Genomic DNA, 27696 nt, shown 5'->3' with positions numbered 1-27696 from the left:
AACGGAAAGGAAGGGAAGGGAAGGGAAACATCCCTATATATAGCGTCTACCCACAGGTTCACCTCAATTCTCTGGTACCCACTTCCCTGTGTCTGTGTGTGGTTCTCTCTGTCTGGACCCCCAGCAACACCTACCCACTCTGTACTTCTAATCTTGATCAGTAGCTTCTCCCTTCTTCCGGCTACCCAGCTAATAGCTCCTTAGCCTCTTAAACATAGCCATATACACAGCCCTCTGCCCCTCCTCTCACAACCCATACAGCATGAGCAGCCCCACACTCTTGTCACACAGGGTCAAACCCACCAGCATTCTCTGCCCTGCCCCACTAAACCTCAAACCCAAGCTCAACATTCCTCCCAAGCGCACTCAAGCTCCATCTCTCTACTTCCCCAGACTTCTACACACACACACACACACACACACACACACACACACACACACACACACACTCACAGAGGCCCTGAAAGGTACTATAGTATGGGGATTGGACTGGCTCCAGTAGACTCCACCCCTGTTCTCCACTCACTTGCTGTGTGGCTCTGAGGAAATTTAACCTCTCTGTGATTTTTGTCTTAATTGCAGTATCTATCCCCTTAAGAAGAAATTCAAAGTGGCTGATGGGAACTGGAGGAGGGGATAATAATGAAGTAGAAAAGGAACCAGGAGCCTAAGACTATCAGTACTCGTTTGGGCCTAAGATTGTCACCTAAAACAGGTGGTGAGCCTTTAGGGTAAAGTCTAAAGTCTTTGGTCACCTGTGCCTCTTAGACAGTCCCAGGAGACATTTCCAGAGACAGACCATCCTGCCTTGGAGTGGTGGAGGTCTGGCCTACGTGGACAGTACTGCCATTAGGTAGTAGAGCCATGCCAAGCAGGATCTTCTCTCCTCAGCAGAGCCCAGGCCGGCGTCTGAGGCAGCTTCCAGAACTCCACTCTGCTCTCCTCTGACCTACATCCTCCACCTGCACAGCTCTTTTCAAACTACATCATCAGTCTGTCTAGTCACCAAGCAAGCTCTAGGTGTTGAGTGCTATTATCCCATTTTATGGAGGGCAAGCTAAGCCAGCCATGGTCCTTCCAGTTCCCTTCTGCAGCCTCCACAGGGCCTTCATGGAGCCTGACTGAGTTTCCTCCCTTGTAGGGGCGACCCAGCAGGTTATAACAAAACATCTCAACTGGGATCACCTTAGGTGGCCAGTAGGGGGCACTGCTGTTCCCTAGAAAGGCCACACTCAGGTGCCGGCCATCTGCCTCTGGTCCTAGGACACAAGGCAGGGGTAACAAAAGAGGTTCATCCTTTCTTACCTGAGCACAAAAGAAATAAACAAAACCCTCCCTCTCTTCTTGTGTTGTGTGCCCACTAGCTGAGAGAACATTCTAGAAACGCACTCAACTCTACTCCAACTCTGCTCTCAGGAGATGGCAAAGACTGGGGAAGAGAATGTGTCCAGGCCATAACCGCATAGAAAGTCAACTTGCAATGGAAGCTAGGCCTAAGCAGGAGACTGCATGCTAAAGGTCCTCACGCAATCACATTGGGGTGGAGGCTGATGGTCGAGCTGCTGTGGGGAGAGAGGTATGCCTCAGCCCCCAGGGCAGGAAATGGGACGAAGGGAAGAAGGGCCAGTCAGGAGGGCTCCCGCAGGAGTAGAGATGACCCTCTTGGGCTCTGAGGAGAGACACTTGGGTGGCCTGGCCCCAGAGCAGCAGGTTAAGCAAGATAGAAGGGACGGGAGACTAAAAACTAGAGATCGAAAGGAGCTCAGGCTAGGGCTCTACCTCATCTACTTGGCTGAGGCCTTAGTCCCTCCCTATCTGACAGGATGGACCAGTGGGCCTCTGATGTACCCTTTTGTACCCCAGCTTTATTGTGACCTGGGACATGAGACAGGGGACTAGAACTGGTTGTGGCCACTCCTGAGGCAGAACCTCTAGCTATTAGCCACCTACAGAGGCCCTAGTGTGAGAGGTTCTGTCATACCTGTCAGGTCAGCCCAGGACCAGCTGCTAGGCCCCTTCCTGGGAGAAGGCTACAGAGGAGAATAAGAGGGACTGTGGCTGGCCTAGCTTGCCTGAGGGCCCCTTCACTGTTGCCTCCCTAGTTGCCTGATGCTACCAGAGTCAGGCAATTTTAGTGAAGTCCCATCGAAGCCAGCAGTCTCACCCTACAGTTCTCCACTGCCCAGAGGGGCCAGGACTGGGGAGTCATAGCAGACACTTGGCAGATAGGACCATACTAGGAAAAAGGCAGCGCTTGCTTGACTAGCACTAGGTGGAGGGATGGATGACTCGTACAGGCAATAGATGAACATTTCCTCGGGAGGAACAGAAACCAGACGAGGAGGCCAGCATATCATTTGTGAATCAGTAGCCATCAATTCAACCCTCCTACCCACTCATGCTGATGCCCCAGTGCTCTCAATTTCACAGCTAAGCACCCCGCCCTCCACATCACCTCTCCCCTCACCCTGATTCAACGCTATGCTCCTTTGCTTGAACCACTGGAAGAGCTTCCAATGGGAAGTTGCCTTTGTATTCAGGGAACTACGTGATAGTAAAGTCAGGGATTCCGGCTTCTTCCAGCCCCTCCACTCCCATCACTCACCGTGGGCCTTCACTCCTGCTCAGGATCCCCCATTCTCAGCCCCGCCTTGCCCACTTATTCACTGTTCGTGTTTCGACCTGTGTCACCCCTCTAAGGAGCGGCCTCTGGCCTTCCCTCTCCATCATCCTCACTCCGTGCTTCCTGGCACTCTCTGTAGTCAGACCAAGACTTCAGTTGTGTAAATGGTGCCTGTTCCTTCCCACTGGATCTGAGGGGCCGGGGAAGCAAGAACAGGTCCTGGCTTGGTTTGCCCCATTATCTCCACAGCATGGGACACGGTGCCAGAGGCGTAGTATGTACTCAATAAACGCAGAAAGAATGGGTTCTCCAGTAAACTGGATGCCTCACAGTAACCCTTCCGTCCCTCTCTACCTTGCCTGGCCCCATGCCTCTCTGTAACCATTCTCATCTCCTTCCTGGTGACTGGTCGCTATGGTGGAGACCAAGCAGACAGCCCATGATCAAGACAAGACAGATTTGTATAAATTCAACAGCAGGTTCCCGGACAGCCTTAGTGATGCCAATTGTTCTAGCACATGACTCAGAGGGATCCAGTCCCCGGAAGTCACTCCAGACAAGAGGAAGTCTCTTTCCTCTTCCATCTCAAATCCTGATGCCAGTTCCGTCTCAGGGCCAGTGGCTCGCAGGGATGATCTAACTGTCTAACTGTCCAGAGAGGTCAGGGCCCAGCCAGAGTCACACAGCAGAACTGTCATCGAGCCACACCAAGGATCCAGGGCACCAACTCCTACCCAGGGTTCTCCCTGTGCCATAATAAATGAGGCTATTTTTAGAAAGCTGATTAGCAAGTCAAATATGACTCCTGCTAAAAATAATGCCACCTTTATGCTTTTCAGAGTCTCTGCATCACCTCATTTGCTCTCGAAATGAGAGAGTGGGCGGGGCAGCCAGTCAGGTGGGGATCTCATCAGAAAGGTGCAGTCCCTAGAGAGGAAGTGTCTGGTCCTCAGACAGGGAGCCTAGCCTTCCTGATTTGCCTGCCTAAGCCTCCTCTAGCCTCAAACTGCCTTCCCACAGCTCCTAGACCTGCAGCAGGCTTGAAACCTGGTAGCCACTGGTATTTCTCCTGGGTAAAGCCCTAGCCCTCACCACATGGTGGAGAAAGTCTGGAACAGGGGCATAGACTGCTATGATGTAGCCCAGGGTATGAACTGCTATGATGTAGCCTGGGTCACTCCTTAGTTGGGAGCCCTTGTTCCCCATTAACCCAGGGTCTGGAGTCCCATACAGCTACTGATCCTGCACCCCCACTTCCTTGCTTGCCTCCTTTCTATCACAGAGGCAGCACCAGGCAGGGCTAGAAAGACAGACATGAGGTCAGATCCTCCCTTCCTTCCTGATCCCCCAACTGGGATGCAGCTGGGCTGGTCCTGCAGGAAAACAGCAGAGGGGAGAGGGAGGGGTCGACTGCCTCTGACAGAGGTTGCAGCCGAGCCCCTGTTTCTCCAAAAGAAGCTCACACACAGGCCAGAGTACCATGAGCCGTTCCCCAGCTCCATGCAAGAATGGACTGAGTCCTCACGGGTTGAATAAGATGCAGAGGATACCCGCAGTTTCCAAAGGTCTCAGCTTAGAGCAAGGACTGATTATGACGAGTCCTTCACATGAGACGTAAACTGAGCTCTTTGTAGTCAGAAGGGCTTCTCGGAGAGGGTGTTACCAGAGCACTGAAGAAGAAGCAGCAGGTTCAGTGGGTGGAGGGACTGTGGACCCATGGGTTCCTCTCATAAGTACATCCACCTTGTGCCTCACCTCACCCATGGGGCCAGCTCGTTGGGAAGGGTCTGGGCTCACCATTACCCAACCACGTTACTCATGGTCAATTATGAATTTGATATGATCAGACACACACATGGTGGCTCTCCTTCATCCAAGAGTTCCTGTACTGACAGGTCTAACCAGGACAGGTAGCTTGACAGGAAGGGGACAAGGGCTTGGATACCCTAATGAAGAGAAAGGAGGGAGAGGGACCACCTAAGGCAGGACAAACTTGTTCCAGGAAAGTCACAGGTATATGGGAGATACCTCTCCTGAAGGTTTAGGTGGATGGGTTGCCCTCCCTCTCGACCAGGTCCCCACTCAGCTAGCAACAACCTCCTGCAACAATCCTGTCTGGTGCTAGCCATGTCAGCAGCACCACCATATATCCAAGCCTTGGGGTCGGGTGGGGGGCCATGAAATGCTCATACTAAGCACACGACCATCGGTTTCCAAAGAACGGCTGGGAAGAGGCTTGTCTAGGAGTGGATCCTGAGGTGGCATCCAGCTATGTGAGCTCTCTGTCCCTAGTTCTCAGCTCAGCAGGTTCCTGATTACATATTTGGACTCGGGACGGCTCAAGGCCCTATGTGGCCACAGCTCAGAACCTGCTACACTCTTGAGAATGCCTGTCGCTCTCCCAGGAAGCAAAGCCTTCCTCTGCTAACAGAAGGACCGCACATCCTCAGCACCCCCGGTTCCCCCTTGCCTTCCTGTCATGCCCACAGCACAGGCAGAGGGGACAGTAAGGGGGTAGTCCTGAAAGATTGAGCCAAGAGGTGGCAGCATGCAGGGTAGAATTGCTGGTGCCTGGTGCCCTTGTGGCAGATGTCGTGCCCCCCATGGCAGGAGGTAGCAGCAGCAGGGGAGCAGGTGTGGGAGCCCTGACATTGGCCTGTCACACAGCATCAGAGAAGGAGCTGTCAGTGCTGGGTGAGGCTTGGGAGCCTCAGGGAAGCTGCAGCTTTTCAGCTGAGTGAGCGAGAAACACTGGCTAAAGTGGAGTTGGTGTCCCACTTTCTGGACACAAGTGGGGGAGGGATGCCCTCTGCCTGCAGGGTCCGAGTGAAGCACTTCTGCACTGAGGTATACACACAACCAGATGAGGCCAGGCCAGTTTATGTGCTGGCTGAGATCAGTGTTCCAAACAGGTAGGGGACACGTGGCTATAGCCCCCTCTCCTCTTTCACATGAGGAAAAAGAGGCATGCTGGGTAGAGAAGGAGGGCTTGGAGCTGAGGAGAAGCCCTAATACGGGTTCAGCCAAGTATGAAGGTTCCAATAGTTAGCAGACGCTTCAAATACGGAGTCCAAGCAGAGTAAGGCCGTCCACACCAGAGTGGGAGAGCCTGGAAGGCAGTACAGCCCTTGAATCCAGCAAAACAACAAAACCCCCAGCTCTGGATTCTGGATTCTAGAGAAGTTCACTCTGGCCTCCTCCAGAGTCACCCCTCCAATAGGGCCAAACCTAAGGACATGCCCACCCAAGGCCACTCTCTCTTTCCTCCCAGTGAAGCACCCAGAATTCCAAGTCTAAAAGACCCCCTAAGCTTCACTATGTGGTCTGTATAAGTCTTTTCCCTTGGCTAGGAGGTAGCCAGCAGCCAGGGTTGCTGAGTATGGGGATGTCCTGTGGAAGAATAGCATAGGCCAGTGACATGTGTCAGTCAAGGTTATTCTGGGGGAGGAATGGGCACCTGCCCCATGATGCTGCCTCTTTTCAGGACTGTACTCCAGGAGTCTAAACGAGACCCGCCTCCCGGGTTGATATGAGAGCTTACTAGTCTGTGTGCTTGGCCGTGTAGGCGGAGAGCGCATGCTCTATTTAGCAGTGTGTTGGCTTGATGTACAACTTTTAAGTATCTAGACATATGGCATGTAGAGTTTCCATTTTTGCTCCTACCCTGGGCCCAGAAAAGATTAGAAGTAGGAGTCCAAGAGAACCCAGGGACAAGCCCCAGGAAGGGGCTTAGAAAACCCCTGCTGGCCAGCAGAGTGGACACCCAAAACTGAGCTAGGCAGAACTGACAAACTAGGGGTTTCCAGACTGCTGGTGTTGCCCCTGGTGTTAGTGGGTGCAGGGTCTCAGCAGACTGAGTGCAAAAGGTGAGCAAAGGCAAGCCAGACAGCCAGCGCTGCTGCACTAGGCTTTCCTCTCAAATATGGAAAAGCCACAGAGAGGTTGAATGTGTAGCTCGGAGTTACAAAGCCTGGGGCGGGTATTGGGCAGTCCCCAGTGATGCTATCACAGATCTGTGTGCTCTCCTCTAAGGTTTATCCACCTGCACATCCAGCCAGGGCATTTGGCTACCCATTGTCAGCACCCTCCCCAGCCTCAATCCCTTCCTCCTCTGGGCCCCTCCCAATCCCACATTCCATAGAGCCAGGACACCCACCTTGGATTCAGATTCGGTTCTGGGTTGGAGCCACTCCTCAAACCTCACAGAGCCCTTGTTTCAAATTCCTCACTACCATAGATTCTCTGGGTGATTACACACAAGCCTCCTCTTGTTCCCAGCAGTTTCATTCATGAAGTGAAGATAATAAAATTTCTTGTAAAAGCATTAGGGAGATTAGATAAAGCACACAGACAGGTCAAGCCCAGCCAGGAAGCCAAGGCATTTAAACCTTCTTTTTTTTTTTTTTTTTTTTTGGTTCTTTTTTTCGGAGCTGGGGACCGAACCCAGGGCCTTGCGCTTCCTAGGTAAGCATCTACCACTGAGCTAAATCCCCAGCCCCCAAACCTTCTAACCCAGACATTCCCCACCTCCCAAAAATATCTGTCCCACGGACTCCAACCTCAGGAGCAAACAGGTAGAAAAGGAAGGACAGATGTGACTCTAGGTGGCTGGTCAGAGAGGACATCACTAAAAAGTTAACATTAGAACAAAGCCTTGAACAAGCACAGAGACTTTGCAGGAGCTCCTGGAGGTAAGGAAGTGCTGGGTTAGGAACCTTGTAGACTTGAGATTTACCTGGTCCTGCTCTTACCTCCCACTTGGGCCTCTGAGCTGCTGCAGGAAGGATCATGATAAGGGACCTCATAGGCACCCCAAGATTTAAGCTCACTCAGGTCCTAAAGTGCCTCTTGGCAGGACTGATGAAACCAGGAGAAATTTCTACATCTTTTTTTATTATTATTATTCCAGATCCTTCTTTTTCTCAGGAATGGCCTCCTGGGATGAAAACCACTGCCAACACTTCAGCATAGAACTGGACAGAGAGTAAAGATTAAGGCTTAGTCCTGTCATCAGAGTGCCTATGATTTAGCCTGCTGTGGAATTCATACCTCCTTCACGGTCCTTCAGAGGAAGGAACCCCAAACCTACAAAGCCAGAATGAGGAAGCACACACTTATGGTGTGGGATCCTGCTTGAAGTTTTGTGACCAAAAATGGAAATTGTTATTCCTTTGTAACAGGCATGGGAACCCACTAGAGACAGACGGGGAAAACAGGAATTTACCTGACCACACCAGCCTGTGGACGGGCAGCCCTGTGCAGGGGACAAAAATACCTCTTAGCAAGTCTCACATGGCATGCCACATCGACCACCTCAACAGACCAGCCACCCCATACAGTACAGCGCAGGGTGGGTCCCTGTCCTTCTAACATCAGCTTCTCCTATCAAGAGGAGAGAACAGTGATACAATCTCCCGTAGCTTTACTGAGAGTCCCACCAAGTGTGTAGTGCCCACTCCTGTGTGGACAGTGGCTAGTTCTACCCCAGAAGAAAGATACTTCCGACTTTCAGGAAAGAAGAAGTAGTCAGATCCTTAGGAGATCACAGATCCACCCTACAGGCAAGTGTTTTGCTGTGATGGTTTAGTAGGTAAGACCTTAGGGAGATAGGAACAGCTATGAAGCCAGGTCCTTCCCCTGAGTTCTGACCCCCATCATCTGTTCTCCTCTGGCATCTTTGGGTGTACGCAGGGGAGACTGTGAGCCCAGGAGGTAAATTCAAGGGCAGTAGACATCTCTGGTTAGGATGTGTGGCCAATACTCCAGCCATAACCCCTGTTCCCACCCCCTCCCCCATCATCCTTCCCATCCTGCTGGCACTAGTTTCCCTGCTAGGTGGCTTTACTATGACCATCTTCCCACCCTGGGACCTCACCCTGGAACCTCAGTGTCTACTAGGAGCTCCCTGGAAGGCTCCTCCTGTCCTTTCTGTCATCTCTTCACCAATGTCAGACCACCAGTGATCCAGAACAGCTGGAGGCTTCCACGGCCTTAGTGGGGTGCAGTGGAAAAGGCGGCCCCCATTCCTTTTTGTCCCTCCCTCCAGTTCTGAGACTGTTAGCCTCTCCAACAGACTCAGCTCTCAGAAGCCCTGGTAAACAGCAGGGGTCACTCCAAACTTATGTGAACCAGCAGGACCCTCAGGGAACCCACCAGTGTCCACATACTCAACCTCCCTTCAGCTCCTTCTGCTTCCTCTTGGCTCCAACCCTCTTCCCCTTGAGTCACCCATTCTGCAGAAGCCCATACGACTACTTCCACCTCAAGGTCTCCACTTATCCCCATCATCTGCCTCCCTCTACATCTATCCTTGGGATCCCATACTAATCTCAGCACCCAACCATCTTAGAGGCCAGAATCTTGACTCTCTGGCAACTCCATCTACCTGGTCCTTCTTGGTTCCCCTTTCTCCCTCAGAGGTACCCCACACACGGCTTTGCCCTGGCCTCTCTTCTCTTGCTCCCCGCTAAAGAGGCAAACCACTCCCCCTAGCCAGCCTGCTCTGCTCCTGTGTCCTTGAGGCCTCAGCCCTCTGGCTCCAGACAAGATAAACCCAGTGCCTGCTAGACATCAATTCCAGGCTGTTAATACCCACTATCAGCCCTACCTGCTCTTGTCCCCATGTGGTCTGGGTGCTGAAGGGTCCCCTTTCAAGGCATACAGTATCTTTTCTGAGGTACTATCAAAGTTCACACTTGATCACCTGCCAAAGTTCACACCTGATCACCTGCCAAAGTTCACACCTGATCACCTGCCAAAGTTCACACCTGACCACCTGCCAAAGTTCACACCTGACCACCTGCCAAAGTTCACACCTGACCACCTGCCAAAGTTCACACCTGACCACCTGCCATTTACCTGCTGTCACTGTAGTCTCTCCAGTGCTCCAGCTGCAGTGCCCCAGCCTCTCCCCTGATCCCTAGTTTTCTACCAGCCCAGCGTGGCCATTCTCTCCTTATTTCTCTGATCAAAAACTGTGGGAACACCATGGTCTGCTCCTCCTCTCTAATCCACCAATAAGTGTGCAAGGACACCAGCATCTGGCCACTGCCACCACTTTGAACCAAGTCAAGTGGCATCCTTTCCTATCTGGATCATCTCAGAGACTCTTGACAACATCCTTGTTCTACCTTGGTCACTTCTGTTCTAGCCAGTTTGCTCACTGCCAATAAGATGCCATGGGGTCCCATCTCCATCCTACCTAAACCTTGCCCAAGGCTTCTCATTCCTCTCAAGTTAGAAGTCAATTGTTTGATTGAAATGTCCCTGGGGACATCTATAACTCTCATTTTTGCCCAGCAACACATAAAAGTCTGTCCTCTGTACACAGGAATGCGGGCATAGTTCTGTTTCAGGACTCCATCCACAGAGTCAACGTCATCCTGACTCTGGGTCACATGCAGCATCACCTGCTATCAGACACTGGAGGGATCACTCATCTACTCAAAGATGATTCGGTTTGGAAGGGCTATCCACCTCCTCCTCTCCCATCTTAATGGTTACAGTGATCTCACATTGTGCCTAGCCTCTTCTAGGCCCGGAAGTAAAGAAGTGGACATTGCTGGTCTTAGGGATAGCATCTACCACACTTCTGCTTCTGAAACATGTCAGATCCACTCCCTTCCCCATCTAGACCTCTGCCTCCCCTTGTTATCTACAGTGCTCACTTCCTCTCCAAATCTTTGTTCAAACATCTAAGTGTCCATGACAACCCCACTTAACATTTTAGAGATCTCCTTGGTAGAGTCTGTCAGTCATAATGACCTGTCACTCATACTGACCTGTCAATCATACTCACCCATCAGTCATACTAACCTGTCAATCATACTGACTTGCCAATCATACTGACCTGTCTTTGTCTTCCCATGGTTTTAACAAACTATCATCACATTTTTTTCTTGAAAACAAAACAAAAATTTGTTTATTTTGTGTGCATAGATAGGAAGACTCCACAGTGTATGTGTAGAGATCGGAGGACAACTTTAGGGAGTTGGTTTTCCCCTTCAACCATGTGGATCTCCCAGGGAATCATGCATTTCTTAATCATATTTTCTTTTAAATTTTATACGTATGGGTGTTTTGCTTGCATATATGTCTGTGTATCATATGTGTGCTGTGCCCATGGAGACCAGAAGAGGGTGTCAGGTACTCTGGAACTGGAGTTACAAAAGGTTGTTAGCCACCATGAGGGTGCTGGGGGTTGAGCCCAGGTCCTCTAGAAAGAGCAGCCTGTGCTCTGAACTGCTGAGCCATCTCTCCAGCCCCTCCCTGTTGCTTAATCTCCAGCACCTAGATCCACCAGCGGGGATGAAACTCTGACGTGATAACAGACACAAACTCAGCTTGGAAACAGCACCTGTGGCCCAGCCCAACGTTCAGGAACATGAAGAAGTTAATGAATGGATGCACAGTCCTAGGCTCCGTCTTCCTCAGCACCCTCTCCAGTTCACCACCCAATCTCTTAGTTCCTTTGTAAAGGCTTATCTGTATTCTGTGAAGGTGTGCATGCTTGCCTGTGAATATGTGCATGTGAGTGCAGAACCCAGAGGCATCGGAACCTGGAGCTGGAGTTATGGACAGCTGTGAGCATCTGACAGTGCCAGGGACTGAACTCAGGTCCTCTGGAAGAGCAGCAAACCACTGACTTATCTCTGCAGCTCCAACACATCTCCACATCCGACTTCCTATCTGCTACATGGACACTAAAGCCCTCATGGACAGTTTCCTCCGCGCTGAGAATCAAGCCCAGAGCTCCGTGTGTCAGCTCCCACTGGTGATGTCTCAGCCCTCACTCTCATCTGAATGACCAGCTTGGAACAGCCTCCTGGGTTTTTCATAATGCCTTCCACCACCCCTCCCCTCCAGTCGACCCATTCCATCAGTAACCACTTTAAAAGGCAAAAGAAAAGTGACTGAGTAGTAGTAGCATAAACTGGTGGATCTCAGTAAGCTCTGGGTTAGCCTCGTCTACCTAGTGAGTTCTAAGCTAGCCAGAGCTACTTAATGAAAGCCTGTCTAAAAGATTAAAAAGTGTTTCATTAGATGCTGAGAAAGCATTTGACAAAATTCAACACTGCTTCATGATAAGAGTCCTGGAAAGAACAGGACTTCAAGGCCCATATGCAAACATAGTAAAAGACATGTACAGTTAACCAGTAGCTAACATTAAACTAGATGGAGAGAAACTCGAAGTAATCCCACTAAAATCAGGGACTAGACAAGTGTGCCCACTCTCTCCCTACTTATTTAATATAGTTCTCGAAGTCCTAGCCAGAGCAATCAGACAGATCAAAGGGATACAGATTGGAAAGGAAGAAGTCAAAATATCACTATTTGCAGATGATATGATTTATATTTAAGTGACCCCAAAAGTTCCACCAGAGAACTACTAAACCTGATAAACACCTTCAGCAAAGTGGCTGGGTATAAAATTAACTCAAATAAATCAGTAGCCTTTGTCTACACAAAAGAGAAACAAGCTGAGAAAGAAATTAGGGAAACGATGCCCTTCATAATAGACCCAAATAACATAAAATACCTCAGTGTGACTTTAACCAAGCAAGGGAAAGATCTGTATGATAAGAACTTCAAGCCTCTGAAAAAAGAAATTGAAGAAGATCTCAGAAGACGGAAAGATCACCCATGCTCATGGATTGGCAGGATTAATATAGTAAAAATGACCATTTTACCAAAAGCAATCTACAGATTCAATGCAATCCCCATCAAAATTCCAACCCAATTCTTCATAGAGTTAGATGGAACAATTTGCAAATTCATCTGGAATAACAAAAAACCCAGGATAGCTAAAACAATCCTCAACAATAAAAGGACTTCCGGGGGAATCACTATCCCTGAACTCAAGCAGTATTACAGAGCAATAGTGATAAAAACTGTATGGTATTGGTACAGAGACAGGCAGATAGACCAGTGGAATAGAATCAAAGACCCAGAAATGAACCCACACACCTATGGGCACTTGATTTTTGACAAAGGAGCCAAAACCATCCAATGGAAAGAAGATAGCATTTTCAGCAAATGGTGCTGGTTCAACTGGAGGTCAGCATGTAGGAGAATGCAGATGGATCCATTCTTGTCACCCTGTACAAAGCTTAAGTCCAAGTGGATCAAGGACCTCTACATCAAACCAGATACACTCAAAATAATAGAAGAAAAAGTGGGGAAGAATCTCAAACACATGGGCACTGGAGAAAATTTCCTGAACAAAACACCAATGGCTTATGCTCTAAGATCAAGAATCGATCTTGGGGTTGGGGATTTAGCTCAGTGGTAGAGCGCTTGCCTAGCAACCGCAAGGCCCTGGGTTCGGTCCCCAGCTCCAAAAAAAAGAAAAAAGAAAAAAAAAGAATCAATCTTATGGAATCTCATAAAACTACAAAGCTTCTGTAAGGCAAAGGACACTGTTGTTAGGTTAAAATGGCAACTGACAGATTGGGAAAGATCTTTACCAATCCTACAACAGATAGAGGACTTATAGCCAAAATATACAAAAAACTCACGAAGTTAGATTGCAGGGAGACAAATAAATAACCTTATTAAAAAATGGAGGGGTTGGGGATTTAGCTCAGTGGTAGAGCGCTTGCCTAGCAAGCGCAAGGCCCTGGGTTTGGTCCCCAGCTCCGAAAAAAAGAAAAAAGAAAAAAAAAATGGAGTTCAGAGCTAAACAAAGAATTCACAGCTGAGGAATGCCGAATGTCTGAGAAACACCTAAAGAAATGTTCAACATCTTTAGTCATAAGGGAAATGCAAATCAAAACAACCCTGAGATTCCACCTCACACCAGTCAGAATGGCTAAGATCAAAAACTCCGACAACAGCAGATGCTGGCGAGGATGTGGAGAAAGAGGAACACTCCTCCATTGTTGGTGGGATTGCAGACTGGTACAACCATTCTGGAAATCAGTCTGGAGGTTCCTCAGAAAATTGGACATTGAACTACCTGAGGACCCAGCAGCTATACTTCTCTTGGGCATATACCCAAAAGATGCTCCAACATACAACAAAGACACATGCTCCACTATGTTCATAGCAGCCTTACTTATAATAGCCAGAAGCTGGAAAGAACCCAGATGCCCTTCAACAGAGGAATGGATACAGAAAATATGGTACATCTACACAATGGACTACTACTCAGCTATCAAAACCAATGACTTTATAAAATTCATAGGCAAATATATAGAACTGGAAAATATCATCCTGAGTGAGGTAACCCAATCACAGAAAAACACACATGGTATGCACTCATTGATAAGTGGATATTAGCCCGAATGCTTGAATTACCCAAGATGCACAGAACACATGAAACTCAAGAAGGATGACCAAAATGTGGATGCTTCTCTCCTTCTTTAAAAGAATACCCTTAGGAGAAGATAGGGAGGCAAAGTTTAGAACAGAAACTGAAGGAACGCCCATTCAGAGCCTGCCCCACATGTGGCCCATACGTATACAGCCACCAAACTAGATAAGATGGATGAAGCAAAGAGGTTCAGGCTGACAGGAACCGGATGTAGATCTCTCCTGAGAGACACAGCCAGAGTATGGCAAATACATAGGTGAATGCCAGCAGCAAACCACTGAACTGAGAGCGGGACCCCCATTGAAAGAATCAGAGAAAGGACTGAAAGAGCTGAAGGGGCTTGAGACCCCATATGAACAACAATGCCAACCAACCAGAGCTTCCAGGGACTAAGCCACTACCCAAAGACTATATGGACTGACCCTGGGCTCCAAATTCATAGGTAGCAATGAATAGCCTAGTAGGGATACCAGTGGAAGGGGAAGCCCTTGGCCCTGCCAAGGCTGGACCCTCAGTGAACGGGATTGTTCGGGGGAGGGCATGAATGGGGGGAAGATGGGGAGGGGAACACCCACATTCTTAGAAGGGGATCGAGAAGGGTTATGGGGATGTTGGCCTGGAAACCAGGAAAGGGAACAATATTTGAAATGTAAATAAGAAATACCGAATTTAATAAAGATGGAGAGGAAAAAAAATAAAAAGTGATTGATGTGGTTTTGGCATTGGCTCAGTATCTAGCCTGGTGGAGTCTTTCTCTGGCCCTAATTCTGCTGTGTGGCTCTGAGCATGTTCCCTCATTCTCTGTGCTACATTCCCACATCTGTAAATGGGGTTGAGTGCAGGAGCACAAGGCTTGACTAAGACAGTGGCTGTTAAGCACAAAACTTTCCCATGGTCCCTGGCAATTTTCAGTTTCTTCCCTGAGCGCAGGGCCTCTCCCAAGCTACAGGCACACTGGGCATGCTGATTTCACCTTGGCCTAGTGACCCATTATTGTCTCTGTTCTAAAATGACTTGTACTTGCTTTTTCACTCAACAAAAATCCCAGCGTGGTTTGACACATTCATTCATAGGAAACCTTTGCCTTCCCTTTTGACAGCTGCGTAGTATTCCAGCACAAGGACTTGTCATAGCTGCTACCAATCCCCTCTGGTGGAGTATGAAGGGTGTTTCCAGTCCTTTCCTGTCACAGGAATTACCAGGTATTTGTGCTGTGTGCATGCAGGTCTCTGTAGGATACCCCCTGGCACAGAAGTCACAAAAAAGTTGTGACATGTTGCTCTTCACTGTCAGATCAACTCAGCCCCCCCCCCCAGCAGAGCCCCAAGCCAAAGGGCTCAGAATTCATCTCATTTCAGCTCTCTCCCACCCTGTCTCCTTCAGAAGGGGGATCCACAGCATGAAGGACCTGGGCTAGCTCCACTTCCTGCCTCTGTCAAGGTCACCCTCTCTGAAGGTGTGTTTGAGGTCAGCAGCTCAGCTGGAAAGTTTCAAATATAGCTGAGGAAAGGCAGCGGAGCCAGCCAAACACTGGCAGAGCTCAAGTTTGGGAGAAGGCTCTCTTCTCTCCTGGCTGCAGCCTTTGGTCCATGGCGACAGCTCCTCAGAGGCTGTAAGATGGGTAGAATTCCCCAGATGCCAGCAGAAACATGCTGTAGGACAGCCAGACTCCAACAAGGGATGCTCGGGTGCTGACAGAGGGCAGCTCAGGAGAGGCAGCCCAGGCTCAGGCTCACAGGGAACCCCCCCACACAGGCAAGGGCTGAGTCAGCTACCATCTGCTATAGGGTGGAGGTGTAGGAGTTCCTGGATGCCTCAGAGACCTGTGCCAGTTTTGTGCAAGAAGAGACCCTGCACAGATGTGTAGGTCTTTGGGAGGCTCCCTCACAGCTCCTTTACTGGCTTCAGGGAAGTTCTTGATGTTTGACTGAGCCCTTGGGTCCCCTCAGAAGCTCTCACTGCTCTCTGCCTTCCTGCCTCGCCCACCTGTGCAGACAGACGCAGAGCAAAGGTCCTTTTACTTCCTATTGTTTTGCCCCAGTCAATTTCCTTGATCAGCTCACAGAATAAAGGGTCACTTAGACTAGCTTGGTAACACCTGTGTACCAGCAAAGTACCTCCCCTTTATAAATGGGTCCCCTCTATGTCCAGTCTGCCTGTCAGAGCTCTGAACCCCCAACTCTAACTAATGAGCTTGTCCTGAAGGCACAGAGCTCAGAGCTCATGGGTGCATCCTGGTATCATCCTGAGGTCAATCCTTCAAGCCATGAAAGCCTGTCTGGCAGGGGTGACATAGGCGTTTATGCTTGAGACCATTGAGTTGGGAGGGTTGGGGGGATTTTGGCCATGATCAGCACCTAACAGTGTCAAAACCCCAATTCCTTGGTGTTTAACCCCAAGGCAGGCCCCCAGGAAAAGCCAGACCTCAGAGGCCCCTTGCTAAGGACGCAGAAACTGTCCCTGAAGCCTGATTGGAGTGCATGATGGGGAAGTGAACCATCCTGAGGCTGGGGCTGGGGGGCACTTTAGTGACAGCATCTGGAATTTCCCTACCACTTGCATTTCTGCATGATGGCCCTCTAGAATCTGACTGGAGACAGATCAGCCCTGTGACAAAGGAAAAAGAAGACAGCAGTGAGCACAAGAGTAAGTGTGGACTTGAGAGACGCTGGGCCTCTTCTCAGTACCTGAAGTCACTCCTGAGTGATCAGGGTGGGGGTCAGGGGAAGGAGGTTAAGGGAGCCTCTCTCTAGCCTGGTGGGTCCCTCTTCCAGAGCACAGAGTTCCCAACACATTACCATACCCACTGGGAGATCTGAGCAAGCCAGGCATATAATGTCAGACACCTCTCACAGAGCCACAAGATCCCTGACAAGCCAAGAATTTCCAAGGCCTTAAGGTGGAAGCATCTTTAATGGATGTGGCCTCAGAGCCCACTGGTCACTGTGTAAAGAAATGACCCTCTAGGCTTAGGCAAGGCCTGAGCATCCTGTCAGGCTACCTTTAATACTTTATAGGCACTACCTTTGCCTTTAGTAGTACCAAGCGCATGCTGAGAGAACAGGATGTTACACACACACACACACACACACACACACACACACCTACGTAAGCATATGACTTATGATATGGTCGGTGACTCACTGGGACACTCTGAGTCAAGGCAAATGTGGATTGAGAGTCACTGGCCTCACCTTAGCTCTACAAAGCATGAGTTCACTGAGTAAACCTTCCCAGGCTACCTATAACAGCCCGCAACTCTGTGCCAGGAGTTATGAAAGCAAGGCAGAGCTCTGACATCATGTGTCAGCCAGGCTTGGTCCTGCTCACCCGGGCCTCCTACCTCCAGGTTAGCCCTCCCTCACCCTTGGGAATCAAGATGGGTTGGCTGAGAGTCAGCCCTAGCACCATCGAAAACCCAGAACTCCACCCTCGAGGGGACAAGAAAGGGAGAACAGAGGGAGGCAGAAGAGAAACCAGCTTGTGCAGACCCTGGGGATCTTTGTCACTTAGCCCCACACACACACACACCAAACAAGGGCCTGGGAGACTCTTCAGAGCTTGGCTCTGTCCCAAAGGGGGATATCAACCTCCAGTACAAATATGAATGTGCACACATATGTGCATACAAACATGTATACACATACATTATATACAAATAAACAGATGAGTTAGTGAGGTTCTGTAGTGATTGAAAGCTACTAAGTGGGAATATGAAATAGTATTATTACCCTTGGAAAGCAACTTAGCATCTCCCTGAAAGTCAAACAGGGTTACCATATGATTGTGCAATCCCACTCCAGTTAAATACACAAAGAATTAAAAACATGATCTCACACACACAAACTTTGCCCAGACCTTCACGCAACATTATCCACGACAGCCCTAGGTGGAAGTTGCTCAGGATGTCCGTTGGCTGATGTTTAGATAAACCAAATACGACAGAGTTTATGAATGTGTCGTCAGCACTAAAACATGAGGAGTGTAGATCTGTCCCTCAACATGGACGACACTTAAAGCATTAAGCTAAGTGAAAGAAACCAGACACAAAGGTCTCCTGGCATGTGACCCAGACAAATCCATGGAGACAGGAAGTAGAGTAAGGGGAGGAGGGGAAAGGAAAGTGACTGTTGGTAGGAACAGGGTTTCTTATAAGTGAGGGAGTGTTCTGGAATTGATTAGGGGTAAGTATCACACAGTACTGGGAATATATGAGAGCCGTAGATTGCTCACTTGAAACTGGTGAGTTGTTGGGGCTTTTGTTTTTTGTTTTTTGTTTTTTATGTGGATTTCCTCTCAATGAAGAATGTGTGAAGGCCAGCAGTCTCACCGGGAACAGGCGGGAGTGGACAAAGCTGGCTGGCTGATTTGCCTTTCTATTTGTGTCTGTCTGCAAAGCTGTTACACTAATTAGTCTTTGCCACGAGAAGCCCCGTACCTCATCGATGTCCCTGCAAGAAGGTGGGAGAAGCAAGCCCCAGAGAGGCCTGGGGGCCATCTAGTTGAGTGCTCCCTTTGTCCACAGCTTCAAGCAAATGTCACACAAGAAAAGAGCTTCAAAGCCAGCTTCAGTCCCCTCTGTCCAGGTCCTGTTGTGATTGCAGCCAGCTTCCCATCAGTCCGTACCTCCTAGGGTCTTTCTGAGGCAGGATGTGGCCTGAGGGCTCCAGGATGAGTGTTCCTTCCCAACAGTGTCTATTTGGCACACATTGCTGGCCATGTGTGGACTAGCAGTTAGGTCTGGTCTGACCACAGGATCCCACTGGAGAAAGCCGTGGGCAGAGGTTTCCACTAAGTTCTAATTCAGTCTTATTCAGCCTCAGGCCCCCGTGAGGTGCTCCTAACCCATAAATGTTTATGTGGCAGAAATGGGACAGGATGTGGGTGTCCTCCACCCCTTAGAACAGCTGCTCTGTGAACTACCACCCCACCGCCCACCCTCCTGTGCATCTTCAGTTAAGTACCACTGAGCTACACTTCAGCCCTTCCTGGGATGGTTCTGATGGGAACCAGCAAAGAACAAAGCTGTCATCCCCTTCCTGCCCCATGAGACATCCCAGCTAAGAAGAGGGGCCAGATCCAGATCCCACCCAGTGTCATCTCTGGTCCCAAAGAAATTAAAATGGCTGAGCCCTCACCTCTCTAAGTACTATGTGTCTTGGGGTAGGTGATCCGAACCCCTTCCTCTTACGATCAAACCTTAAGTCCTAACTAATTGTTTCTGGGAACCCCTGACCCTGGAATTGGTTCAGCCTCAGATTCGATCTTGGTGACCTTGCCAGAGAGCGGCTCTTCTCCATCTCTGCTGTACACCCAGTGTTAAGCACGCACTTAAGCCGTGAGAGGTGCTCAGTGGCTGGCTATGCAGTGTGTAAATGAGAGAGATCAACTAAGTCAGTCTAAAACCCCTGGGGACCTCTGAGCCATGAAGCTCTGGTAAACAACTTCCCCTTCTTGGACCTGAGTTCCTTTAACGGAATATGGAGACAGTGGACCTGGCTGCACCCTGTAACTCGAGGGCTGAGACAAAGTGACTGTGAGCCAAGCTCCAGGCCAGGCTATTTGACACCAGCCTAAACAACTTAGCAAGACCCAGTTTCAAAATCTTAAAAGGACAGGAAGAGGACTTGAGGATGTAGCACAGTAGTGGGGTCTATAGCATGTATGAAGTCATAGATTTAGTAACACACACACAAACACGGGAGTGGGGGTGGGGTCAGCACCAATCTCCAAGAGCTTATGAAAAATCTCTAAGTCATATTTCTCTTTTAAAATGATTTTGACATACATTAATTGACTGTGTATACTTGCCTCAGCCTGCCTGTGGATGTCAGAAGAGAACTTTTGGTAGCCAGTTCTTTCCTTTCACCAGGAGGGTTCTGGAGGATCGAACTCAGGTCATGAGGTTGGCAGCAAACACCTTCACCCACTGAGTCATCCTACCTTGATTCCTGACAGTCCTAGGCAGGTAGGTGTGTGTTACTTGATACATGTTCACCTCTATTACATTTAGTAGCAGTTAACCTGAATACTTTGAACCTAGACTGGTTGACTGATTAGTGTCCCTCTTTGGTGGGAGGTAGAGGTAAGTGACATGTTTCAGAATGCTCTCTTTAAGCTCTGCTGGGTCAGCCCAGCCCCTGGAATAGGCCTGGAGGATTTTAATCCTGTCTGGCAGAGAGAAGTGGCCCTTGCCTGGTGCCAGGCTTGGCTCTACCTGATCCTACCATCCTCTTCCAGCACAGTCCATAAAAACCAGGTGCTCTGAGCAGGCAACGGTTGTGTGTTGGGGGGATGGAGGAGACAGGCTTCGTGTGCCTCCTGACTCAGACACAAGGACAGAATGTGTCCTGGTGTCTCTAAGGACTTCCTGTCTGCACTCGCATCCTTAGCCCCTCTAACTCATGCTTCTGTGGAATCCCCTTCGGTCCTAGGACATCAAAAAGGTTGAACATTCCAGGAAAGTCTCAGCCCAGGAAACCTGAACACCTGCTGGGCCCTCATCCGGCCCATTGTCCTGCAGGGACAGAAACAGCCCTAGTCGTCACGATCTGCCCTCCCTAGGGACATATAGTCCCAAGCTTTCCATGGGTGGAGCACATAGTCCGGCTTCCTTCCTGCAGCCATCTCACCCAGAGGCACATTGTAGTCCAGTGATCGCCTGGCCCCAGCCTCAGGCCGGCTACAGTGCATCTAAGTAAATCCCCAGCAAGCCCCTGACTTTCTTTGCTGGCAGATTACCACGGCCCAGTGTTCCCCAACCAGAGCCCTAGGTGTGGGTAGTGTTCTCAGCATGGATCTTCCGGTTCCCAGTTATCAGCACACGAAGAGAGCTTGACACCCACCCCTTCCCCAAGGACTGAAGTGAACATGTGCACAGATGTCTGTGTGTTTACTCAAATGAGCAGCCCAGATGTTCATGCCTGTGCACTTATACGCATGCATATGTTGCCCTCCCCCTCCTGTGTGTGTGTGCACAGAACTCCCATTGCATTTTCTTCTTGCGCTGCCTGTGCTTAGGCCTGTGATAGGGGTAGGAGTCTCCAGGCAAGGTCAAGAATCTGCAGGTGGAGTTCAGGAAGGGCTGTGTTAGGCAACAGACCCCACACCTCCTCACTCCCAGGCCGTCTGAAAACTCTCCTAGAGCTACAGTTTGTCCCAGCTGAGAAATGAGTCTGGGTCCCTGTGGTAATGGGTATTGATGGCCAACCTGACACTCCCTAGAACCCTCTGGGAGATGGCCTGTAGGCATGCCTCTGAAGGATGGAGATGAGATTAACCAATGAGGAAAGACCATGTTAATTAGAGGTGGGTCCATGCCCTCGTCAGGGGATCCTAGGTGATAAGTGGAGAGGGATCTGTGGGACAGTATTTGATCACCCGATCACTGATCACCGCTCTTTGCCTCTTAAAGGTGTTACTCAACATGACCAACTGATCCAGGGTCCCGCTACCTTCTGACTTCTTGGTCATAATGAACGTTAACCCTTAAACTTTGAGTCAGAATAAGCTTTATCTCCCTAAAATTGCTTTTGTCAGAATATTTCTTCACAGCAACAGAAAAAGAAACGAAGACTAGATCAAGACCTAGTCATGCAGGATGCAGAGTGAGTCAGGGCTTCTGCGGTAGCTGGGAGAGGGGAACACTCAGAGCAAGGGGCAAAGGTTTTAAAAACCCACCCTGAGGGGCCAGTGTGCACAGTGGAAAGGTCTCACATCTGCTGAGAAGCAGAGGTGACACGGAGGTGAGAAAACTTCAAGCTTTTGAAATGTTCCCCCACACCTCAATGGAAACCCTTTAGATTCTGCCCACCCCTGCTTTCCGGGGGGGGGGGGGCACGATGACGACGACGACTACGACGAAGACCTGTGTGTAGGTGGGAATAGGTAGTCAGGAGCCCTGGCTTCTAGGCCTGGCTCTAATGGTCAGGTCATTGTGGGCATGAGGCTGGTTCTCCCGGGCATCCTCTCCCGTAGAATTTACACCAAGGGCTACTGGGAAATGACATGGCAAGACGGGGCTTTGTTGATAGAATTCTGGCATCAGCCGTGGGAAGAACCACCCCAAGATCTCAATATCTTCCTCTTGGCTTCCCCTAAAGCTGTAGCCGGGAGAGGAAGGTGATTGTGGCTTCTGCTGGCCCACTTCCTGTAGCAGGGACCCTGCTTAGCTCTGAGCATGGGAACTCACAGTTCTGCCGTGTCACCTGTAGACTTATTTCTGCCACAGAAAAGCTCTTTTTTGACTGAGCCTATTATATATGGCAAACGTGGCATGTCCCTTACAGTGCCCAGCATCCATGACCAGAGCTGGAAGGCTCCAGGTGGCAGTCAGGATATGGAGTCCTGGTCTCACATCTGCAACAAAGGCCTTGCCCTCACTGAGCCTACGGGAACAGGCCTCCCTGTTCCCTGCAGTGCCCAGAAAGTGGAAAGTCCAAGAATTTCAAGGAAGGAAGACATAGGACTTCTTAGAGACAAGTGTGGAAGCCTTTAAATAGGGAGCAACTCCTGAGTGCTGCATGGAATATGCAAGGCTGGACAGAGATACCGTTCTACCAAGGAGATAGTACGTAGGATGAAGCCAACTGCCATCACTGGCCTCATACCCCTCCTCAATCCCGCTTAATCACCCCCACATAACCACAGTGGATCCTACTCTCTGCCACATGCTGCAGGCTCTCTCACGTGCTCTCAGCTTTGCCCCAAAGGTTCCATTGCCTGGGGACCTGGAGTTTGCCTAAGTCCCCACAAGAACCAAGCGTCTAGGTCATCATCATCTGGAAGCCCAGGAACTAGTGGGCTCGGTTTATTTGGGTGAACAGAACAGGAGGCAGACCTCAGCAGGCCTAAGAGAGGAGTGCTGACTCAGGGTCCCCAGGGCCAGGGCACAGAGGAGCCGGCCAGTGGCTTGGGCAGATTGTGCAGACAGTCTGGATTGTGGAGGAGCTAGCGGGCGCAGGGCCCGGCTTGGCGCGGGTGGCTGTGGGGGAGGCTGGAACTGCAGACTATTTTTAGGCTCCTGTTCGATTTGAGAGACAAGGATGCTCCAGGCTACAAGGCTTTGTTCATGGGGGAAAGACTAAGGTGGTCCATTCTCCTGTGAGTCACCATAACCCCACTAGGACCTCAAAGCCTTCAGAGTTTTTCCTCTTTTGTCCCTAGGGACCAGCATGGGGCAGAAAGTGGACTGGAAGCGTCTCCATCAGCCCCATATGCAAACTCTGTGTGGAGAGGTGATTTCCATACTATTTGCAAGCTGCCAGGCTTCCTGAGCAGAAGGAATTGAAAGTCCCCCACTTAGAAAACTCTCAAGGGAGCAGAGCATTCACCCAGGCGTCCTAGTCCCCCTTGAGCTGCCCTGCTGAGTAGCTGAAGAGCTACAAGCTAAAAAGCACAGATGGGGGCGGTAACCCAGTGGTGGAAGAACCGCATAGGCTCCGAACAACAAATATGTTCCACTGGGTGAACGGGTCTCTCCCTGCAGAACATGGCTCCCTCATTCCATCTGTGAATATCTTATTGAACACCTACTATATGTCCCACACTGTTCTAGCTACTGGAGATTCAGCTGTGAACAAGACAAAATTCTCCATTCTCGCTGGCACTGGCCAGGAGAGATGTGTTATTGAGCCACGTAGATAAGTATACATTTTCTAGTAAGTCACATTAAGAAAAAGTTTGTTTGTTTGTTTTTTAATGGGTGAAATTGGCTGGGTGCAGAGACTCAACTGGAATCCCAGTAGCCTACAGTAGCAACAGAAGGAGCCTCTGTGAATTCAAGGTCTACGCAGGGTGTTTCAGACCTATCAGAGTTACAAAGTGTAACTCTGTCTCAAAACTAAAATAAATAGATTGGAAGAGGACTGGAGAGGTGGCTCGGAATTTAACAGCACTCAGTGTTCTTTCACAGGACCTGGGTCCTCTCCCGGGAGGCACGCAGACAGTTTACAACTTACCTGGAACTCCAGTGCCTGGAGATCCAACACCCTCTGGCTTCCAGGGCACCTGCACACACGGTGCACATAAAGCCAAGAAGGTGGCATGTATACATAAACAAAAATAAGAAATGGATTCTTTAAATATCCGGATGTAGTGGCACATGCCTTTAATCTTAGCGCTTGGAGGCAGAGGTAAGCAGTCTCTGTTTGAGGCCAGCCTGGAACACATAGTGAGTTCCAGGCCTGGGCTGCACAGACAGACGCTCCTCAAATAAAGCAAAACAACACCAAGGCAAACCTATCATTGCCACGCGTTGTCCACACAGCAATTTAAGATACATGCCTGTCCCGGATTTAGATTTTTGTGAAGTCTGGTGTGTCTTTTCCCATTGCTAGACATCTTAAATCAGATAAGTCACATTTGGAGGGCATAGTGACCCCAGAAGGGTACAGCTGTGGAGGGAAACACTCACTCGAGTCGGGAGAAAGGAGCGCCACAGTTGAAGAATGACATCTGTAACTGCAGGAGCAACAGCTAGGTCAAGTAACAGGCCCGTGTCTGTCTAAGGTGATGCAGGCCCAACCTGGAAGATGTTCCCTTCTCTCTGTGCCTCTCTAAATCCATTCACTCTGCTTAAGCTGGAGCAACTGCCCATCTAAGTGCAGAACCCTTGTCATGGTCAAGGCCAGCAGTTCTGGCACCGAGCCCCTCCAGGATGTGGTCCTGTGTCATTCCCTTTGTGGGACTGGCTCACTGCCACTGGTGACCCTGACAATGTGTTTGTTTTCTCCCCCAAAGTTTCTTCCTCCCTACCTAACCAATGCCGACATAAAAGAGCTTCCTGAGGCTGATTTAGCTGTTTCAAGTTGCTTTCCACAAGCCCACACCCACAGACCTCCTGTCTGGCACCCTCTCTGGGATCACCCACCCTAGCTGGGATGGCTCCATATTCTTCTTCAGCTAGATAATGACAGACTAAAATTAGGCTTCGGAAGGAGCTCTGAACACCAAAGTATGGAGTGTGGTGGTTTGGTTGAAGCAGGTAAGGAGCAGGTATGGGAAGTAACCAGACCTCAGGTCCCACCCATCTTATCCTCCTCACTACCATCCCCCACCCCTGCGCCCTGCCCTGCAATGACTCCTTGGCACCTGCGGGTTAAAGATCTGGGGCCTTAGCTCACGGGATCTGGCACACGATGACGTTGTCCAGACTCACTTCCTGACAGTCCTTCTTTTCATCTGACTTATTCATCAAAGTGTACGGAGCACCTGGCCCAGTGTTGGGGATATAGCTGTGAGCCGCACTGGTGAGGCTTCTGGCCTTTGTGGAGTTCACTGCACTTCAGCCAGGCCCACAAGACCATATATACCCCTGCCCCTACCTTGGCAGAATGGTTTCTTTCTCCCCCATTGCCATTCTGTCCCACTGCAGGGGAGCTAACTACATACCCTCTAAAGCTTTTTCTGAGCATGCCAGAAAGATTGGGTGACCTCCAGGCTCCCACCTCTGACCTGGCCTCATCTCATCAATGCTCACCATTTATCCCCTAGCTGAGGAGTGATGAGCCCAGAGAGCCTCACTCCGGGTCATCAGGAAATCTCCATCTAGAAGCATATCCTCCTCCTCGTATCCCAGGGAGACAAATCACAGGGATCAAGGCTGGGGGTTCCAGGAACAGTAATGGAAGACTGAAAGGTGGGAGATCATAGGGCATGAGGGCAGTTCAGGGCCCACGGACTGGCAGATAGAGGGAATGGCTAAAGGGATTTTAGAGACCAACAGGCCTCTATTGCCTGCCAGGGTTCCAGGAATGGCAGCAGTCAGGGAAAGCAGAGATCTCCAGCTGAGCTCCCCAGGGGCTAGCCTTTGGTCCTTCACAGACTTTGCCCTTCCTTTGTTTCCAAGATAGAATGCTTAAGACAGAGGTAGAGGGATGAGGCTTACTCCCATCCCCAGCCATCCGTGGCACTGTGGATACCCAGTGGCCATCCTCGCAGATCTGCTTGCCACTGGGCCTAGCTTAGCATCCTATCTACCCACTGCCAGACTGAGGGCCCTGGTGCTGATTACTCCTCAGGGCAAACAGAGAAGAGCTTTGTCCCAAGCTGCCCTCTGTCTGATGGCTTATTTACATGGGATCTATCATGGGCTCATGTCATACCTAGATACACAAGGCTTCTGCCTGGCTGGGCCTTTCCTGGTGCCTTTGTAGAGACAAAGAAGCATGCTTAATCACTCAAGTCCCTTCTACAGTCATCAGGATGCCCTGAGCATTCCCAAAGGGAAGGCAGGGATCACCCTAGAGGTCACACCCAGTGACCCAGGAAGAGTCAGGGTTAGACTCACATTCCTCACTAGTTGCTATGTTCACTTGGGGACTGAAACCCATCCCTTTCCTTCATCTGAGGTCTCCCTAAGGATGCTGTGAAGTCTGCTGTGGCTGCAACTATAAGATGGAGAATAAATAGAAACTAGACGTTGTGAAGCTCTGGAGGGAAGGAGTCTGCCCAGACCACAATAGGCACCAGCAGCTGAGGACTCTGCTCCAGACACAGATCTGGGTTCCTCAGATGCCTCCAGGTCCCACCCATTTTCACCACTTTTCTCACCCTGGGAAGACTAGGAGGGAAAGTGGCATAATCAGGAGCCCGAGCCTGGTCCAAATGAACAGGAAATGCTTGGCTGAGGACCGTACCAGTCTTGGAGGCTCTTCCATAGCTCACTAGAAGTTCGGCTGAGTCACAGAAACTATCCCCAATTGGCCATGCACCCCTCTCAAGCAGTTACTGCTCAACAGAAAAGCTCCTAAGAAACTCCAAAGACCTAGGTCCCTGCAGAGGGCTGGAGAGATGGTGTGGTGGTTAAAAGCCATGGCTGCTCTTCAAGGACCCAGGTTCAATTCCCAGAACCTACATGCTGGCTCATTACCATCTGTAACTCCATTTCCAGAGGATCTAACACCCTTTTCTGGTTTCTGCATGCACTAAGCATGCACATGACACACAGACATCCATGCAGACAAAACACCGTATACATAGATTTTATAAATATAAATTACATTGTATATTTATAAAATTATAATTTATGTATTTTAAAATAATATAAAATAAATTATAAAACACGTAATTTATTTAAATAGAAATAATATTTTATATAAATAATATATTTTAAAAATCATTTATATGAGTACACTGTAGCTGTCTTCAGACACCAGAAGAGGGCATCAGATCTCATTACAGATGGTTGTGAGCCACCATGTGGCTACTGGGATTTGAACTTGGGACCTCCGGAAAAGCAGTCAGTGCTCTTAACCACTGAGACATCTCTCTAGCCCTAAATAATACATTTTTAATGGGGCAGAGAAAACTAGAAGGTCACTGGGGAAACATCCTTTCTCTGAGCTGTCAGGTATCACCCCACAGCCATCCTGTTGCCACTGTCCTTAGTCCTGACCTCCATCCATTGAGCAGCCTTACTCCATCATTTCTCCCCTGCCTCTGTTCCAGCCCTTTCTCCAACAGGGGATGCTCAAGATAGAGACAGAATGGCATGCAGCCTCCTCTGTCCCAGGATCCTCTTCTTCCTTTCCTAGCACCCTGGCCAAGAGCAAGCAACCATTCCCTGGTCGTATCCTAGCAGCACTATTCTCCTGCACACATCCTTCTATCACCAAATCCTATGGTGTTCCTCATTGGTCAGTTTCACGCCTCAGATGGGCCACCCTGGAAGACAGGGAGGCCCGGTAAGTGCCTCCCAAAGGTAAGAGTTTGGAGCTATGGGAGGGGAGGGGCTGCAGGCTCACGTTTGGCCTTGTGG

The 27696-nt window shown here is 49.8% G+C and overlaps 1 long non-coding RNA gene across 1 annotated transcript in view; it reads right to left on the bottom strand.

Moving 5' to 3' along the window:
- Positions 1-24510, bottom strand: part of LOC103693105 (uncharacterized) — a 32695-nt gene extending 8185 nt beyond the window's left edge. Inside the window, exon 1 of the long non-coding RNA XR_015627279.1 lies at positions 24352-24510. This is a non-coding gene — a long non-coding RNA (uncharacterized LOC103693105). The remainder of the gene's footprint in view (positions 1-24351) is intronic.
- Positions 24511-27696: the final 3186 nt, after the last annotated feature.

The sequence above is a fragment of the Rattus norvegicus genome, chromosome 8 (assembly GCF_021556685.1).
Source record: "Rattus norvegicus strain SHRSP/BbbUtx chromosome 8, alternate assembly SHRSP_T2T, whole genome shotgun sequence".
In the NCBI taxonomy this organism is placed as follows: domain Eukaryota; kingdom Metazoa; phylum Chordata; class Mammalia; order Rodentia; family Muridae; genus Rattus; species Rattus norvegicus.
This window is presented reverse-complemented; position numbering and strand designations above follow the sequence as displayed.